Source organism: Monodelphis domestica, chromosome 3 (genome assembly GCF_027887165.1).
Source record: "Monodelphis domestica isolate mMonDom1 chromosome 3, mMonDom1.pri, whole genome shotgun sequence".
NCBI lineage: Eukaryota > Metazoa > Chordata > Mammalia > Didelphimorphia > Didelphidae > Monodelphis > Monodelphis domestica.
In genome coordinates this window covers 504,631,366-504,651,551 of record NC_077229.1, presented here as the reverse complement: position 1 = coordinate 504,651,551, position 20,186 = coordinate 504,631,366, and the positions used below count along the sequence as shown (strand labels likewise).

The 20,186-nt window shown below is 38.1% G+C and overlaps 1 protein-coding gene across 1 annotated transcript in view; it reads left to right on the top strand.

Annotated features, from left to right (window-relative positions):
- Positions 1 to 1,787: 1,787 nt before the first annotated feature.
- IPO11 (importin 11) overlaps positions 1,788 to 20,186 on the top strand; it is a 197,492-nt gene continuing 179,093 nt past the window's right edge. Inside the window, exon 1 of the mRNA XM_007486378.3 lies at positions 1,788 to 1,918. The gene's annotated coding sequence lies outside the window, so the exon portion shown is untranslated. The remainder of the gene's footprint in view (positions 1,919 to 20,186) is intronic.

Genomic DNA, 20,186 nt, shown 5'->3' with positions numbered 1-20,186 from the left:
GCAAGAATACTACTGGTTCAGAGGGAACTCCTAGGAGGTACACTGGTTTAGTTCAGATTTGACCACAAATCCAACCAGACACTATCCTTGTGACTCTAGGCAAGTCACTTAACATCCGCCTTTTTCAGTTACCCCAATTGTAAAATGGGAATAAATAATTCGTGTGAGATCAAATTATGTTTGTAAAAAGCATGTAGCAGAGTGCCTGGCACATAATAGATGCAATACACATACTTTTCCCCTTGTTCCATCCTCTTTTCTTTCTCATTACAGTCAGAAGATTTGGCAAGTAGGAAAAAAAAGGAAATGAAGTGGGAGTTCATTAAGGAAAAGAAACGATAGTATGCAAATATAACATTTAACTGCAAGAAATAGCTTCCATATAAGTAGTAAAATACGTATAATAATCTGTACTTCGTGTTTCATATAGTTGTGAAGATCAGATCAGATAATGGGTGTCTCCCAAGGCTCTGTCCTAGGTCTTCTCTTTTCTCTTTATACTACTTGATCTCTCATTTATAATTTTCCTTTACTGTCATATTAGGCAATCTAATAGGTATGCCATGGTACCTCAGAGTTGTTTTAACTTATATTTCTCTAATCAAGAAGGATTTAGAACATTTTTATATGATTATTTATAGATTTGATTTCTTTATCTGAAACCTGCCAATTCATATCCTATGACCCTTTGTCATTTGGGGAATGACTTGCATACTTATAAATTTGACTTAGATTTTTATGTATTTGATAAATGAGACATTTATCAGATACATTTGTTACAACCTTGATGTTTCCCTTCCAGTCTTGGTTGCATTAGTTTTGTTTGTACAAAACCTTTTAAATTTAATGTAATCAAAATTATTCATTTTATAACTTGAAATGTCCACTATCTCTTTTTTTGGTTAATCAAAATTCAAACAAACAAACAAACAAAAAAAAAACAGAAAAAACAACTATATGCAGTTCCACCTCTGAAGAAGTTTCCATTCTACTGGGTGAGAGGGTATGGAAGTTTATAAGTATACAAGGACACACAATTAAAAACTAGAATGAACCAGGGAAGATCACTTTGTCCCAAAGATTCTTTGTATATACAATGCATATACAATGTATATACAAACTCCAGAGAGGTGAAGTGGAACACTCGCCCAACGTCACATAGATAGTTGAAGAGCAGCAGAGCCCGAATTCCAATAAGGGTCCTCTTAGAATGTTTCACCTCTTTTCCCTTCTCTACGCTGCCCCCAACAGCCTAGGTTTAGCCCTTCAGGTGGGCTGTATTCAGCAGTCAGTTCCTCAGCTTCTTTGTCATTGCTACCTTCTGCAAGTCCGAAAAGATAAAACGTTTCCGCACTTCAAGAGAAGGGAAGTTTTTTCCTTTAGCCCTCCTTCAGCCAGGAGATGGCACCCTCGGCTTTCGCACAATATTTGGACCACCACTACCTCAGCTACTGGTTACCAGGATGATACATTCCAGCGTTGATCCTCCCTCCCTTCCCCCTCTTCATCCTCCACTCTACCCAGGCTTTACTACGCAGGCGCAGAAAGGTTGCGGCAGTTCTAGAAGAGGGAAAAAAAAAGTGAGCCTCCTTACACACGCACACGTGCTGAGGGCTCACGAGTCACGTGGCTTCTACCTCTATCTTTCCGGGTCTTCTCTGCCCTTCGTACTCAGGGATCCGGTGACGCAAAATTAATGCGCCGGGAATTTGTGTGGTTTGGGGGAGGCGGGGCTTTGATGCTGACGTCACTGAACATGGCGCGCTCCTAGAAGCGGCGTTTGGCCCGGGAGAAGACGACGGGGATCTCGGCGCGTGGAAGATTGTGCGCAGCAGTAGTCCAACTGACATCGCGTGGCGCGGCGTGGAGGGAGCAGGCGAGCCGGGCCAGGCAGGGCAGGACTGAGCCGAGCCTAACGGTGAGCGACAAGCGGAGATTGTGCGGGCCTGCCTCTTCTACTGTCCGGGTGCGCCGCGGGGAATCGGGTGATGAGGGCAGCCGGGCCGGGGGCTGGGTGAGGGAGCTCCTGCGGAGGGAAGCTCGAGAGACCCCAGCGCAGCGGGGACCTGGTGGGGACGGCGGACAACGGGCCGGGACGGGCTTCATTCAGGTTGCCTGGGGCCCTTTGGGGACAGTTTGTGCAAGTTGGAACAAGAGGTGGTGGTCCTAGACACAATGATGGAGCGTCTGGGGGTCTCCAGTAGAGCCTGCAGGGCGGGACCCCATATACTTACTACACTCATTTTCCCCGAATAAAGAATTTGAGTAAGTTCGAAGAGAATGATTTCACGAGGAGGCGTGGGCCCTGCTGGCGACTCGGCCTATGGATCTGTGGACCATTTTCTTTTAGGGGACTTTGTGATGCAGCAAAAAAAAAAAAAAATATATATATATATATATATATATGTATATGCATGCTTCGGGGTCACTTTTAATTTTGTCTAGGCTTAGATGTGGTATATCAGTGAGATAGTATTTTTGTCTCCACATTAATAAATGGCATACTTTTTTACTATGATTTTTAAGGAATAAAACTTTTTGTTTCTGATCTTGTGTAGAGCTGGTTAGAATGACATGAGAGGATCTGGCACGTGTAGATTTCTGTCTATGCAAATACACTGCTCAGCCTTGAATGTGACATTTTAGAATAACTTGTTCCTTGATGGAAATGGATGATCATCTCAGTTCATAGGATCCAGAGGTTAATTGGTAGACAACTGGAACCTACTGTCTAATTATCTGCAGTAGGTTGCTAACACAAATAATAAGTTAGATAACCCTACTTAGTTATTGACAGGTTCTTGGTAATGTTGTAATTTTTTAAATATAAAGGGTCTCTGAATCTAGGGTCTCTATTCTTGTAGCATAGGGATTGTGTTTTGTATCAGGAAAATACTAATTTTTACGCATAAAAGGTTTTTCTTTTAAACCTTTATAAAAGGGCGCAGTGGAAGGGTGTTTTTAAGCATGATTGAGGAAAAATGGAAAGCCTTATTAAAGGTTTTATGTGTTTTATCTTTCCATTCTAATTAGAAGAGGTCAATACACAGGCCTTCTAAGTACTCACTTTTTAGGTACAGGAGTGAGTAGAGAAATGATAAATTGGTTGTAAATATTGTGTTATTGCTAAGTATAAAAATATGGAAGAAAAAGCCTGTAGGAAGAGAGAGAGAGAGAATGTGTGTTTTCTTCCATAGGTCAGTTGGAGATGAAGCAGCTGTAAAAGTTAGGAAAGTTTTCTCTGAAATTTTGATTAGTAATCTCTTTCCCTATACTCTGATAAGATTTGGAAATTTATGGATTATTTTGGGAAAATAGATTCCCAGTAGGTGAAGAATTTTATCTGGAGATATATGGTCTTGATAATGGTAATTAAGGGCAGCTAGGTGTGTTAGTGGATAGAATGCTGGGCCCAGAGTCAAGGAAGACTCATCTTCTTGATTTAAAATCTGACCTCAGATTTTTTTACTAGCTGTGTGACACTGAGCAAGTCACTAAACTCTTTGTCTCAGTTTCCACATCTGTAAAATTTTGAGTTAGAAAAGAAATTGGCAAACTACTCCAGTGTTTTTGTCAAGAAAACCCTAAATGAGGTCACAGAGAGTGGGACACAATTGAAATGACCAATTAACAATATAGTACTTAAATGGGAAGACTCTACCTCTTCCATAGTTATGTGACATCCTTGACATCCAATGAAAAAAATTGAAGGGGGAAAAATTTAATGATTTTGTAAAAGACACCATCACTTGATGATGATGATAATCTTTCAAAGGAAGAGAATGAATGACCCTGTTAGTCTTCTGCTTAAAAAATGTGAGGGCTTCAGCTATTGCCTCTGGAATAAATTATAAACTTGTCACTTAAAAGTTATACCCAGTTTGGCCCCAGCCAACCTTTACAGTCTCATTGCAAATGTTATTATTCTTTGCCCACTCTGATCTGGTTTATCTGGCCTATTAACTCTTCTCTAATCTGAACATTTCAATAAATGCACTCCTCTCTGTGCTGTCTCTTAAAATTCCTATCTTTTTTCAAGGTTTTTGTTTCTGATGAGCTCATTGGGCATACCTTTCCTAATTCCCTTAGTGATTAATACTTTTTTCAAACCAAAAGGAAAAATGTGTGTGTGTGTTTGTGTGCGCATGCGAGCGAACCTTTGAGTGGGTGTTATAAGAGATGCTACAAGGAACAAGTGCATTGGGTGGAAGCATAGAACACTAAGTTAGCTGGAAAGTATCTTTAGGGATCATGTGATTCATCTTCAACACTTGACTAATGATAGCTCAGATTTTATACCAGCCTTGTAGTTTGGTTTATAAAACACTTGCATTGGGCACTCTTTGGAGGGAGAGAGTGTATGTATTTTCTCTCCATTTTGCAGCTGAAGAAAAGGCCCATAACTGCATAACTTTAAGTGGCTAACCTCAGTTGGGAACATAGTAGCTTATTCTCTAGTTCCCTTCAACTTGTCCTCTGACAATTCTTCAAGAAAGCAGAGGGCATTGGGTAGTGTGCTGAATTTGGGGAAAATGGGCATGTATCTTTGTGCATCTTTTTCCTTATAAATATGGAAGGAGCTTGATTAGAGCACCTTTATGATTTTATCATTACTGCTCCTCAGATTAATTTATTTGTGCTCATTTTGTAGTCACTCTTTCCTCAGTAGATTGCAGATTCCTATTTTGTCATTTTGTCTTTGTTTCTTAGTCCTTATAGTGTTCATAGTAGGTACTTAATAAATATTTGTTGAATACTTCTATCCCTCTTACAGAGGTCAAGTTATAAGTTGTAAGCTTTTAAAAAACTCTTTGATACCTTAATAAATTTGTGATGATCTCTTCATTATGGATATTCACCTCAATAATGAAGATTGCAACTCATCAATGCCATCTCATTTTGTATAAAACTATTCTGTGTTCTGTGAATTTATATATGGATTCAGACAACCAATAAACATTTATTAAGCATCTGCCATATGCCACAAACTGTGCTAAGTTTTGAGGCTACAATTAATAAAAAGATAGTGCCTATCTTCAAGAAAGACAACACAAAAACCATTTAGAAAAAGGACATGGAGGACATCATGGTGTACCTGGAGAAACAAAGCAGAGCAGCAGATGGAGAGTAGAGTGAACTGTTAAGTCCAGTTTCTGTGCTTTGGAGAAGGCTTTGGGAAGAGTTTGGTAATCTGCCCTTCAGCCTCCCAATCAGAAGGGAAAGGAGGCTGAGGGAGGTGTGGGAAAGTGTCCAAGACTGGGTTGGACATAGCCATTGAGGTAAAAAATGGTCAATTTATCCTGGAAGGGGCAAAAAATGGTCAGTTTATCCTGGAAGGGGCATCTTGTTCCCTGGAGTTGAAACCAAGCAGAGCTGCAGATAGAGAGTAGAATGAGTTCTTTTTGTATGAATACCACTAGAATATATGAGCTATCCTTAATTATTCTTCCTTTTCACATGATCAAACCACCTTTTCCAATCATGCTTTTCTGATGCTATACACTTTTCATCCTGAGCAGTTTTGGTTGGTATCCTTTAAAATAGCCATCTTGTGCTCACCCTTTACAATATTCTTTGGTAAGCTTCAATTTTAATTTTTTGGACACTATGGCATTTCGTAATGCTTAACTTTATAGCATCACCAGAAGAGTATTGGTGTTAAAAAAAAGGCTTTTGTTTCAGGGAGAAACTTGGAGTCATTAATGTACTGAGCATTTTCTCAGACAGTTCAGTGCAATCTTCTTCCTCCTGCTGATTTTTGGGCCCAGCTAGTCCATATATGCTGGATTTGTTTAAGATATCAAGTCTATGCTTTATCATTGACTTGCATATAGTTGTTTGGATAATAGGTATTTATCTTTTAGTTGTTTTAGTGTGCACCTTGTGTTGAATTTTTTATTGATTGAGAGTTTCAGGCAAGAGGGTCTACAATATTGCTAGGCTTGATGGGCAAGTCACTTAACCCCATTTGCCTTACCACTCTTCTTCTGCCTTGAAACCAATACACAGTAAGATGGAAGGTAGAGTTTTTAAAAATGTCTTTTCCAGCATTGTCTTACCGTGTGTGGTAATAGCATCTACTTTAATTTTATTTTTAAAATAAGCCCTTACTGTCTTATTATCAATTCATTAAGTGACTTGCCCAGGGTCACACAGTTAAGAAGGGTCTGAGGCCAGATAGATCTTTCTGTCTCTAGTCCTTGCGCTTTAGCTATTGAGATTTTTAGCTCTCCTAATAACGCCTTTCTTATTGAGTTGTGAGGATTAAATGAGAACATGTGTTAGCTATTATTATCTCTTTAGTGCTATTTCTACTTCATGTAATTCACTGTGGACTATGATGTTAGGATTCAAATATGATGTCTTCATTGTAATTAGTGAAGAAAATAATTTAAAGCAGTCTAGATAAGATTTTTTCTGTTTTTCATTTGTTATTTCTCTCAGTTTTATCCTTAAGTGCCATGGGGAAGGATGATTTTGCTTGGTTGTTTCACTCACTAAACTTTTTCAAAATTGTTATATATATTCCTTCTCACATTTTTAAGGTAGTATTTAAACTTTTTAAAGATGTGTGCATATAATTTAATTCAATAAGCAATTTTAACTACCCACTATGTGGCAAGTACTGTGCTAGGTGTTGAGGATATAAAAGACTAAAATTAAATAGTCCCTGTTTCAAGGAGCTTAGCAGATTTTAACTGGGAATTCTTATCTGAACTCAGCTACTTCTGGGCCATGTGACCTTGGACAAGTCACTTTATCAAAGTTTTCTTCAGTTTCCTGAACTGTAAAAGGGGTCATGAAGAGACATACACTTGCCTGACTCATTGCTGGGCACTGGGGATATTGAAAGACAAACCAAAAAATAGTCCCTGCCCTTAATAAATTTTAATTTTATAGGAGAGATAATGAATAAAGACAAATAGGATTGGGCTTGGAGTAAGAAAGACTCCTCTTCCTGAATTCAAATTTGGTCTCAGATACTAACTGTTTAACCCTGGGCAAATCATTTAACCCTTTTTGCCTCAGTTTCTTCCTCTGTAGAATGACCTGGAGAAGGAATTGGCAAACCACTCCAGTATCTTTGCCAAGAAAACTCCAAATGGGGTTACAAAAAGTTGGACATTACTGACAACTAAACAACAAAATGATTCAAAGAGTAGGTGGAAAGAAACTTTAGAAGGAAAAGCATTAGCTGACTGGGAATGCCTTCCTACATATCATGCTTCTTCACTTGAGTATTAAAGAAAGCCAGGGATTCTAAGAGGTAGAGAGGTAAGAAGGGAGAGCCTTCCAGGTATAGGTAAGATATAATCACTACAAAGGCACCCAGATAGATAAGAGTATCTTGTCTGAGGTCTCAGCCAAGTAGGCCATTATGAATGGGCTTTAGAGTGTGAGAGGAGAGAAATGTGTAAAAAGATTGGAAAGAGAAATGAGTTATGTTTTTAAGAAGTTTAAATGCCAAAGAAGGGAGTTTTGTTTTTGAGCCTAGAGGTAATAGGGAATCATTGGGGTTTTTTGAGGTGTGAGGTGATCACTCTGGAAGCTTTGTGGAAGATGGGTTGGAGGAGGGGGGTGGAGGTAATTGAAAGTGAAGGTTATTTCAATAGTCTTCAGGAGAAATATTGAAGTCCTGAGCCAGGGTGGTAGCTTTGTGAGTGGAAAGAAACTGGTTATAGGAGGTGTTTTGGAAAAAGAAATGACTGATTTAGCAACTGGTTGATATTGTTTGATGAATTAGAGTGAGAAGTTGCAGTTTACATTCAGGAATACAAACCAGGATGCTAGAAGGTGTCCTTCACATTAGAGGGATATTTGGAGGAGGAATTTTTTTTTTTAAGAAAAATTATGTTTTGTTTTGGATGTGTTGATTTTTGAGATACCTACAAGGACATTCAGTTCTAAGTTTCTTAAAACAATTGGTTATGCGGGAAAACATCATGTACAAAGAAAATTAAATACAAAATATATAAAAAGTTACTTGTGAGGGAGGGCAATGGTTTGATTTGGAGATTTGTAAACTGTAGATTGGGGGTTACAGAAAGCAGAGTGAAAGGGTAGCCAATAGTGGGATTAGGAGTGATGGGGTGAGATAAATGAATTTTAGGGATGAGGGAATGGTATCCTGGGAAAGAAGCATTGGCCCTCGCATCTAAATGGCACTGTCATTTGGAGAGTCTATCTGAATGTAGCTTTAGAGTAGTACATTGTCACAGTCTTTATTGTAGCTGTGTTAATTTTTTGTTTTGATTATCCTATCCCAGAGTCAGAGGTGAAAAGGGGGTGGTAAAAAATAGATGATCATTTTCTGCTCCTGTCTCTTGGTCTCCCCTAGGGCCATGTAGTCCTGGAGCCTAAGTATTGAGGGATGTGGCTTGTCTGAGATACTTAGTCCTGACCCAGGTCAGTTTTGCTTCATAGTAGTTGAGTAGATTATCTCTAGATCTTTTACTGTTTCTTAAACTCAAATCATTTCATTTGCATATGCCTCCTTCATGCTGGCTTCCTTCACCCATTGGTGAATCCCTCCCAGAAACTTCTCTTTGGGGAGGGGCCCAGGCCTACCAGCCTTCATTTCTCTCCCTAGCTTTGCTTTTGACACTATTGAGGGAAAAACCATGCCTCTGTTTATTTCTTTTAAGGCAAAGTGAACACAGCAGATCCAAGTTTCTCTGCCTTCTTCATCCCCACCAATTTCCCCTTGATTATATTAAAGAAGTGATTTTTAAAACAATAAATGTAGTTGTAGTGGAAAGAGTACTTGTTTTGACATCAAAACACTGGTTATGATTCTGTGTTTAATACCAACTAGCTCTTTTACTTTGGGATGCCACTTTATCCTTCAGAAACCACTGCTTCCTCATCCAGGAATGTGAATGTAATTCTTGTACTGCCTGTCTCCAAAGGTTACTGTGAGGAAAATATTATGTAAACTGAATTTTGCTTCAATATTTTAAAGGATCCATTCATAATCTCTTTGATATGAGTATTCTTTATATTAGAGCAGATTTCTCCCATCTATGACTTATTCTGTCCTTTCCTTGACCATACTGCTCTAATAGCTCCTTTAAAGAAGGTCTCTCCAGGTCTCTGGAGGCCTTATTCCATGTGTGAAGATTGGATTTGGCTCTCTCCTGATTGTAACAATGAGTGTACTTAGCTTGTCTTTGATTGTGAAGATTGAATTATAATCCCCTGTCTATTTGTTGATTTAATGTAAGCATAGTACTTGAAGCTGAGTGGGAATATCTGCCCATGTTAGATCTGATCACCAAGGGTATAAATCTCCCACTTAATAATGAGGTGGGAGGTCTGTGGGTAATGAATTAGAATTGACTAACTGCCTTCTGGGCAGTCCTAGAGTAGAGCATCAGCTGTGATTGGTAAATGTGGAATTAGGGGAAGTGATGCAAGAAAAAAACAGGTCTTTAAAAGAAAGACAAGGGCCTAAAGGAGGTTGGTTGTTGAGAGTTGGTCTTCTGGGAGGAGTTGGCAGTTGTTCTGGGAGTTTGAAAGAGACAGGCTTGGAGTGGAGCCTGCTGGAGTTGAGGCTGATAAAAGAATCTTCTGATTGAACTGATAACTGGTGAGTGTCAAAGGCTGACTTCCTTCCTTGCCCTTTCTGGAGGCCTGAGCCTCCTGGAAAGTCCCATCATTTTGAGACTCCTTTCCCTACTCTGTCCCCTCCTCCCCTCCTTCCCTCCTCCCTTCCCACCTCCCTCAATATCTTCCCTCTATTGTAAAAATAAACTACCATAAGTTCCATTTTACTTTTTTTATTAATTCACTTTTGGCATTTAGAAATTAAATCCCTGGAGACCAATTAAATATTCAGTCCAACCATAAATTTTACATTTCATGGCTATCAGTATAGCACTTGGTCTGTCAGTTATACTTGTTCTCATGACATGATTCACCTACTTCCTTTTCTTGAATGATATCCTTATGTCTTCAATATATCTTCCCAGTATTCTTTGGGTCACCTTCTTCAACTTTTGATTCTTTAGATAATGTCAGAGGTTCCCAACATATATCATCACTGGGAGAATACTAATGTTAAAAAGATGGGTGGGGGCAGCTAGGTGGCTCAGTGGATTGAGAGTCAGGTCCAGAGACCGGAGATCTGGGGTCAAACTTAGACACTTCCTAGCTGTGTGACCCAGGGCAAGTTACTCAAACCCCAATGCCTAGTCCTTACCACTCTTCTTCCTTGGAACCAATTTACATTTGATTAGAATCAATATGATATTAACACAGAAGGTAAGAAAATATTGGTTGTCTTGGGGAGTAGTATAAGATCATTCAGTGTTCCAGGCATTCAGGTTCAGTTGTAGTGTAGTTAGTGGTAAGGATCAGGAATTATGTAGTAGGGAGAACACAAGATTTGGGGATAGGTTCACATCCTGGTTCTGTCACTTTATACCCGAGTTATGGTATAACATATACCCGAGTATAGTAGTATAACACTTAAGCTATTGATTCTATTATATATTTAGAAAGTTATAAATATACCTAAGTTACACTCAATTATACTCTTTGGGCTTCAGTTTCCTTACTTGTAAAATGCAGGGAGTAGATTTATCATTGCTAATAATGTACCTTCCAGCTCTGAATCCTATGATCCTGAAAACACTCATCATCTATCTGTGGCATTTGCTTTAAATGAATATTTACATACTAACTCAGTTGACATTGCAACTGAATTCATCTTTCCTCTCAAACTTTCCCCAACTTCCCTATTACTGTGGAGAGTCTCACCATCTTCCTAGTCATCCAAGTGTCATCTTTGATTCCTCATTTAACATCCCTTCTCCCCCTGTATATCTAATCTTTTGTCAGAACCTGTAGATTTTATCTTCCTTACATATTTTGCCTATGTCTCTTCTCTCTGACACTGCCACCTCCCTTTGCAGGCCCTTATCACCTCATGCCTGGACTATTGCAGTAGCCTGCTGGTGGGTCTACCTGCCACAAGTCTCTCCTTATTCAAGTCCATATCCCTTTCATTGTCAGAATGATAAAATACAATTCTGGTCATGTTAACATCTACTCAAGAAACTCCACTAGCTCACTGTAACTTCCAGGATAAAATAAAATATAAAATCTTTAGTATGGCATTTAGTAAGTCTTTTTTTTTTTACCTTAGACCTTGTAAAGATGGTATTAACTCTCCCCTGTCCATTCTTAAATTGAATCACCAAAAGTGTATATACCCCACTATCCTTAAATATGGGGAGGTCTGTGACCCACTTGTGTGAAAGTGGGTGACAAATCAGAACCCACATTTCTAAACAAAACTATAGCTATAATTTGTTCACATAAAAGTGGAAGGAAGCCACAGGAAGTGATGAAAGAAATGGTTTTTAAAAAGTGAAAAGAACTTCCTGTGAAAAAGGGCTTTCGCCTTCAACTGGACCCCTTTTCTCTGGATTTCCTGGAGTACTAGCCTCTAGAGAGGCCCCTCTTCTTGGAGGAGACCTTGTTGCTAAAACTCTTGTTTGATTTACCTTTGGGCCTCCTTTGCTGGGCCTCTGAAGCCCTGCCTGGTTCAGATCAGGCCAGAGTAAATACTCTCTCTGATTATTCTTACTTTAACTCTTTCTCCTTTTGTAAATAAATTACCATAAAAATTCATTTGGAATTAAGTGATATTTCCTGGAGACTCACACTCTTATAAATTTAGTCCAAACCTTTTATTTTTTATTTTTTAATTTTATTTAATTAGTTGATTTAGAATATTTTTCCATGGTTACAAGATTAATGTTCTTTCCCTCCTGTAACAGTTAAAAGAGTGGTTGCCTTAAACTGTGACCGTGGAAATATGGTTTCAAGATTTTGAATAGCCAAAAGCATAAAGATAATTTTTAGGGTCTTGATTTTATATCAAAACGAAGTGGTCACCATGGGAAAAATTCCCAATTATGAAATACCCAAGTCAGCTGGGTTTTATGGAGATTTAATTAATGCAAATAAAGGAATTAAGAAAAAGGAGAGAGAGAAATAAAATATGAATGGCCTAGGCCAACATGGCCTAGGCCTAAGCCCTAAGAGAGACCAGTCAGTCTTTAATCCACTCACCACAAGATCTTTTCCAAGCAAAACTGTAGTGTTCAGAGAGACCCTCCAGTTTAGCTTCTGAGCTGAACAAAGTCGAGCCAGAGAGAGAGAGACAGAACTTTTAGTGATTAATTTGACCTTCATAGGTACTTAGCACCTTTTTGTATTAGATCTAAAAATAGACCCAGCTTAAAGGTTTTAGCTTTACTTTAAGTATGGGTTAAGTACTTTTCATTGTTCAGTAGGAGTTTACAACTTTATCTTCCCCTAAAGTATGCTTAAGTATGGGTGGAGTAATGTTAAGAGTTCTCACATTCCTGATCAAGTACCTGCATTGTTTAAAACGGGGAATGGTCTTAACCAAATGTTCTAAGGTAGAGTCTGAGAATTTTTAAGATTCACACTCCCCTCCCTCCCAAACCCGTCCCATAGCTGGTGCATAATTCCACTGGGTTTAACAGGTGTCATTGATCAAGACCTATTTCCATATTATTACTATTTGCACTAGAGTAATCGTTTAGAGTCTACATTCCCAATCATCCCCATCAACCCATGTGGTCAAGCAATTGAGTTCTTTCTCTGGATGTGGGTAGTGTTTTTTGTAAGTCCCTCTGGGTTGTTCAGGATCACTGCATTCCCACTAATGGAGAAGTCCATTACATTAGATTGTACCACAGTGTGTCAGTCTCTGTGTACAAGGTTCTCCTGGTTCTGCTCCTCTCACTCTGCATCACTTCCTAGAGGTCATTCCAGTTCACATGGAATTCTTCCATTTCATTGTTTCTTTGAGCACCATAGTATTCCATCACCAACATATACCACAGTCTGTTCAGCCATTCCCCAATTGAAGGGCATCCCCTCATTTTCCAATTTTTTGCCACTACAAAGAGTGCAGCTATGAATATTCTTGTACAAGTCTTTTTCCTTATGACCTCTTTGGGGTACAAACCCAGCAGTGCTATGACTGCATCAAAGGGCAGACAGTGTTTTAGTCATAATTCCAAATTGCCTTCCAGAATGCTACTCTTATATTTTTACCCCTTATATTCTGGCCCTTACAACCTTCCATGTATTTTTCAGTCCAGTGACACTGATCTCTTTGCCATTCCTCATATAAGACACTCTATCTTCTAACTCCTGGGCATATTCTCTGGATGTCCTCAGTTCTTAAAATGCTCACCCTCACCATCTTTGCCACCTGGCTTCCTTGGCTTCCTTCAAGTCTCAGCTAAAATCCTGTATTCTATAAGAAGATTTTTGTCATTTACTTTTAATTATAGTGTTTTCTTTCTGTTGATTATTTCTGCTTTGTCCTCTTAGTAAAGGTGGCTTGTGGTATACAATGGATAGAATGCTAGGCCTACTATAAGGAAGACCTGTATTCAAATCTAGCCTAATACATTACCTACCTGTGTGACACTGGACATGTCACTTAACCTCTGTTTGCTTCAATATCTTCAGTTGTAAAATGAGGATAACATCATCTACCTCATGGGGTTGTCAGGATCAAATGAGAAATTATTTGTAGAAAGTGCTTAACACTGAGCCTGCCACATAGTAGGTGTTATTTAAATGCTTATTGTCTTTCTGTCCTCCTTTCCATAGTTTGTACAAAATTGTTTCTTATTATCTTCCTTGTTAGTCTATGCACTCCTTGGGAGCAGTAATAATTTGCCTTTCTTTGCATCTCTAGCACTTAAAACACAGTGCCTGGCATATAGTAAGCCAGTTTTTATTGACTGCCATATAATTGCATGCCATAACCCAGTGATGGTGAACCTATGGCACAGTTGCCAAAGATGTCACACAAAGTGCTCTCTGTGGGCACACATACCACCCTACCCCCTAGAGTTCATTACTAGAAAGACAGAGGGACTTGGACAGAGCTGTTCCCTTCTACCTCTCCACTGTGCTTAATGACATTTTTTCACTTCACCTGCCCCTCTGTGACCAACAGCCCAGTGGGAGCACTTTCTCTTTCCCCTGTATGGGGTATGGGGGGGGGGGGGATGTCCCTGAACTTGGAAAGGGGCATGGACTTGGTCTTAGGGGCAGGGGAGGGGCAAGGCCTGGCCCAACACTGTCTCTTAAGGTTTGTCATCACTGCCTTAGCCTGAACAATAAGCATTTTAATCCATTTAGTTTTGTTCTTTATGTACCTTAGCATTTATAAGGAATCTTCCATTTGGACACCTCTAGTGAGTTTCTTTATTTCTTGCTTGATGTTAATACACAGAGGTACATAAAACACTTTTCTGTTGCATTTTCGCAGGAACCTGGAGTCATTCATTAATCATAGATTAATCTTAATTTTTATTTTCTCCTCCCTCCCTCCCTTATCCATCCCTTTTTCCAAAGTAGAGGAGAGGTAAGGGTTAGGCAATGGGGGTTAAGTAACTTGGCCAGGATCACACAGCAAGGAAGTTTCTAAGGTCTGATTTAAACCCAAGACCTCCTGTCTCTAGGCCTGCCTCTCTATCCACTGAGCCAACCAGCTGGCCTAATCTTAATCTTTCATTAATTATGATTGTTTATCACCTAATATGGTTAGTAGGATTTATCTGGCACATAATGTTAGTTATTTGTAATACAAACACAAAGAATGAAACAATCCCCATTCATGAGTATTTTATACTAAGGTGAGGTGAGGAAGAGCAACATACATATGTACATATAAGGTGATTAAATATTAATGACATAGTTAAATACCTGGCTGTTTGGGAGGGAATACACAATAGTGGAATGATCCAGAAGTGTTTTATGCAAATGTTGCTTGAGCTGTATCTTAAAGTGATGGGCTCCTGAGGTGGAGGCTAGGAGGAAGTGCATTCTAGGCAGCCAGAGGGAATGTTCAGTGTGATGGTGGTCCTGAAAGGCTTGAAGACCTAAAAGAGGAGTATTCTATCTTAGAGGTGACAGGGAACTGCTTGAGTTGTTTAAATAGAGAGGAATGAGTGATGTGGTCAGATCAGATCTGAACGAAAGGAAGATCACTTGGGTAGCTTATGTGCAGGGAAGAGATTTGAGGCAGGCAAATCATCTAGGAGACTATTGGAATCATGTCAGAGGTGGTAAGGGCCTGAACTAAGAGGCTGAATAGTGAAAGGAAAGAAGGGGCTGGCCATTGAGAACCAAAGCTGTTCTTGAGGTTGAGATGATAAGATTTAGCTAATGAATAAATTTGCATCAGGTCACATAGGTCATAAGCAGAGTTGGGATTTAAACTTGAGGCTTCTGACTCTACATCTGCTGCTCTTTCTACTTTACCATTTGAGCTGAGCCTTGAAGGAAGTTAGTGATGCTAAGAGGCAGAGAAGAGGAAAGAGGACATATGGAGAGTAGCCTGAGCAAAGGCACATGGAGCCTGGAGATGAAATATTGTGTGTGGGGAACAGCAAGTAATCCAGTTTGACTGGAATGTGGAGTTCATGAAGGAGAGTAATGTGAAATCTAGAATGGTAGACTGAGATTTTGAAGGTCTTTAAAAGCTAAGCAGGAGAGCTTTGTTATTTATTCTACATCAGGGGTGAGGTGTTCAGGGAAGTCTGGTACTTTTGGTCTGAGGGCTTTTCAGGGCTGCTCATCCTCTTCTCATGTCCATCTATCTGTCACTCTGCTCTCACCCTTGGCTCCAAGATGCACAGTAGTCATATGTGATATTGAAATGACTTTAAAAGACTGATATATATTAATTTAAGGTCGCCAAGGAATTCACTTATGAAATTCCTAAATGAAACACTCAAGTCAGAATGGAGTTTTATGGCAATTTAATTACAATGGGAATAAGAAAGAAGGAGAGCGAGAGAAGGAAAGAAGGGGACAAGGAAAGAGGTTAACTCAGAGCCAGAGGGAGTTTAGACCTTGGAAGGCCAAGGCAGAGAAGGGAATCAGTCCTTTCACTCACATGACCAATCTGAAGGAAAGCTGCCTGCGGGGCCTCCTTCCTGCTTGAGTTCCTAGAATGAACTGGCGCCTAGCCCTCTTCACAGGAAGTCAGCGAACTCCAGAGGCTGTTCTCTACCTCACTTCCGGCGCCTCACACGTGCCAGTGGTGGCTCAAGCTTGGCTTAGAACAGCCCAGGTGGACAGTTAGTTATTTCTGATTTGTCATTGACTAGCACATGCCTGTGTAGTGTGGGTGTGCACAATTTTGGGTGCTAGACCAAGCAAGATGGAGGAGATTTAAAAATCACATATACCCAGGCAAACTGTCTTGGCAGATGGACTAAACTAGGTTGAGTATAACCTATAGGCCTTAAATTATCTGTGAGTTTAGAGAGTGTCTTCCAACAGCTATGTAGGTAGTGGAAGTAGGCACTGCAAAGGACTTAGAGATTGGTTAGACATTGAAGAATCTGAGGTCATCTACTGCATCCTGAGCCATCATCAGCCATCAGTCATCTGGAAGAGAGTGAGACCAACACCAACAACTTTGTGCAACTCTGGCTCACTGAAATCTACTTTATCTGTGAGTCAGAAGACATCTCCAGTGATGTCATTTTGGTCTTCTTTGTACAGAGAAAAACCAATGTCAGAGATTCTTAACCTTTTTAAAATCTTGAATTCCTCTGATGATGAATTCTATGGATCACTTGTCAGAATAATAATTTTAGATGCATAAATTAAAGGGAAATAAATTATATTGAAGTAATTAGCAATATTTTTAAAATATTCACAGATGTTTGGTTAAGGATCTTTAGGACAGATCCACTGGAGCTTTTGAGCATACATATGCTATATTCTTGCTACCCACCAGATTCCCCCTCCCTTCCCCCCCCCCCCCCCCCCCCGATTTTTCTATTCTTTGGAAGGTATGTAAAAATAGGCATTTATTTTCCTCTTTGGTCAGTGATATATAATATAAAAGTCTCCGTGTTATTAGAAATACTGTTCAGTCAGATAGTTCTAAAAGCCAATTAGGACCAAAGTCTTTTAGGTATTAGCATTGGAGATAGAATTTGAACCCAGATCCCCTGACTCCAGAGCCAGTGCTCTCATTTTGTAATTTATTTTAATCTTTAAATATAACTATATCTATTGACATAGAAACTATAAAACCATACTAGGAGGTGTTGGTTTATTGTATTTTGTAGTTTTGTTAAGTCAATAGCTTTTTGTTAACTATTTCAATTAACTTGTTAAATGTTTCTAGTGTGCATGCTTCAGTGGATTTTATCTATGCTTCATCAAAAATTTTTAAGATCCACATATGCTTTTTTATGTAAGCAGGAATTCTGTTGCTAATGGTGAATAAGTGGTAGAAATCTTGTACAGGTCAAAACTTGTTCTAAGAAATGCCAGTTATAAAAAGTTCTGAATACTAAGCCACATACAATGTGCCACTTCTTTGAAGCAACATGGAGAATGTCCAAATTTCTTCTTTCTTTCTTTCTTTCTTTCTTTCTTTCTTTCTTTCTTTCTTTCTTTCTTTCTTTCTTTCTTTCTTTCTTTCTTTCTTTCTTTCTTTCTTTCTTTCTTTCTTTCTTTCTTTCTTTCTTTCTTTCTTTCTTTCTTTCTTCAAATTTAAACATTATTTTATTTGGTCAATTTCAAACATTATTCCTTGAATACAAAAATAATTTTCTTTTCCTCCCTCCCCTCCCATACCCCTCCCATAGCTGATGATAGCTGATGCGCAATTCCACTGGGTATCACATGTGTCCTTGTTCCAAACCCAGAGAATGTCCAAATTTCAATACTACCAAAGAATTCAGACAATTCCTTGAAATTCTTTTTCTGTAGTAAGATTTGAACCATAAGAATTACTGAAAATGTGTCAACACTATTAAAATAATATAAAACTAAACTAAAGGGAACTGGCTTTCAATTACTAACCACTTTTTTTCTTTCACAGATCATATAATGTTTGTAACTTTTCCTTTCTTAATCTTAAACTTCTGATTGTTTTCCTGTTAATGATTAGATATAAAAATCTTCATAAGTCAAATAAGAGGATTGTGATCATTTCAGGGAACAGAGTGGTAGGGAAGAAAGAAATCTGAACTGTAGTTAAAGCTGACTAGACTGAAGATTTGGTGCCATAGCTATGAGAAAGTAGGAGGGAAAGTCCTAACCTTCCATTATTTTTGTTTTTTATTTTTTTTCCATTCTTTTTAAAGAGTGTATTGATTCTGAACTTTAAGGAACATCAGAGACCATCTAGTCTAGCCCCCTCATTTTACAAATGAGGTAACTGAGGCATAAGGGTCAAACAAATGACTTGACCAGGGTCACATAAGTAGTGAGTATCAGAAGTAGGATTTGAATCCAGGTCCTAGGACTCCAAAGTCTCAATGTTCTTTCTATTTATATTTTCTCTTGCTACATTAGTTTTGAAAATAAAATTGATATTTTAAGTCACCTATCATTAATTTCTTCAAGTGGCATGGCTTTTGTCTGTTGTCTCTCTTTTCTCTAGAAGTTCAAGTGTTTGCTGGCTAAGGTGGTTTATGGATTGCTTTTGGCTTTATGGTGACTGCTTTATGTTGGTTAAAATAGTTCTGTAGGAAATAGTGATTATCAAAGTCAGCATTTTTTCTCTTTCCCGTTTTTTGTTAATAGCTTATTTGAATAGGTCAGGTTGAAGCTGTTCAACTATAAGGTGTGTCTTCTTTATCCTTTTAATTCACTATTGATTTTGACTTTTGTTCTAACTGTAGTCAATGGTTGACTCTTTTGTTGAAGAAAGTATTTATGATATATAGATATGAAGTTTCTAATTAGTTTACCTCTTCATGACTAAAAAGTTTCAATGCTGCATATATTGTATTTCAGAAGGTTATTTACAGTTGCTAATAAGACTACCTGTTAGGCATTGAGTTCTCATTCATGTTGTGAATTTTTGTTTTTTTCAGTGAGAAACTATTCTTTTTTTGACCCCTTTCAGCTTATTTTTTCTTTTGGTTTAACATCCATATTGTGAAAATAGATTCAATATAGTATGTAAATTGCTCTGAGAATTGTAATCAAATTAGTATTACTATTGCATTTAGGAAGGATCTGTCATTGTACTGGCTCACTTTTCTTTGGGACTTCTCCACACCAAATCTCCCTTCAATGACCAGAACTTCTGTATTTGTGTTATCTTTCTCTTTTCTGTCATGCTTTAGTATTTGTACCATCAGGGCTTAGAACATATTAAGTGCTTAATGCTTTTTATGAGTTTATTCAAGAAGAGTATTGAACTATATTTGGAATAGTCATCTAATATACAGTTTTTGTTTTGTTTTTTTAAAGAAAAGATTGTTTTCCTCAAAACTTCTAGGAGAACAGCCATCCTAAGATTGTGGTCAGAGGATTCCTGGTAGTCCCCGAGATGCTTTCAAGGAGACTACAAGTTCAAAACCACTTTTATACTACAAGATGCTATTTGCTTTTTAAAAAATACTTCCCCTTCCCCAATGACATATCATTGTGAGGCTTTTAAAAAAATATGCTTCATCCAAAACAACATATTGAAAACAAAATCAGATATGACAATCCAATGTCTTCTATTAGTAAAGCATTAAAGAGATTTGCAAAATTATATAGAACAAAGTCACTTTTTCATTGTTTTTTGTTTTGAAAGTATAATCATAAAAACATTTTATTTATGTTAACCTGTAATGAATGTATTACTTTAAAATGAATATTTTATAAATTTATCAGTTGTAATCTGTATATACACATAGTAACCTACAGGGGGAAAAAACTTTGAGATCCTCAATGATTTTTAAGAATATAAAAGGGTCCTGAGTCAAATTTATAACAATTAGAACCATTCTCATTTGATTAAAGGATGTGAACAGGCAGTTTTCAGAAGAAATCAAAGATGTCAGTGTTCTTATGAAAAAAAAATGCTCTAAGTCATTAACAATTAAATGAATGAAAATTAAAACAACTGATATGTACCATCTCACACCCATCGGATTGGCTAATAATACCAAAAAGGGAAATGATAGATGCAAAGGGAATATGGGAATATAGGAAACACTAATACAGTGATGGTAGAACTGTGAACTAATCTAACCCTTCTGAAGCAATTGGGAGCTATATCCCCAAAGTTATAAAACTGTACATACCCATTTTTTTTGGAAAATTTTATTTAATTAGTTAATTAATGTAGAGTATTTTTCCATGGTTACAAG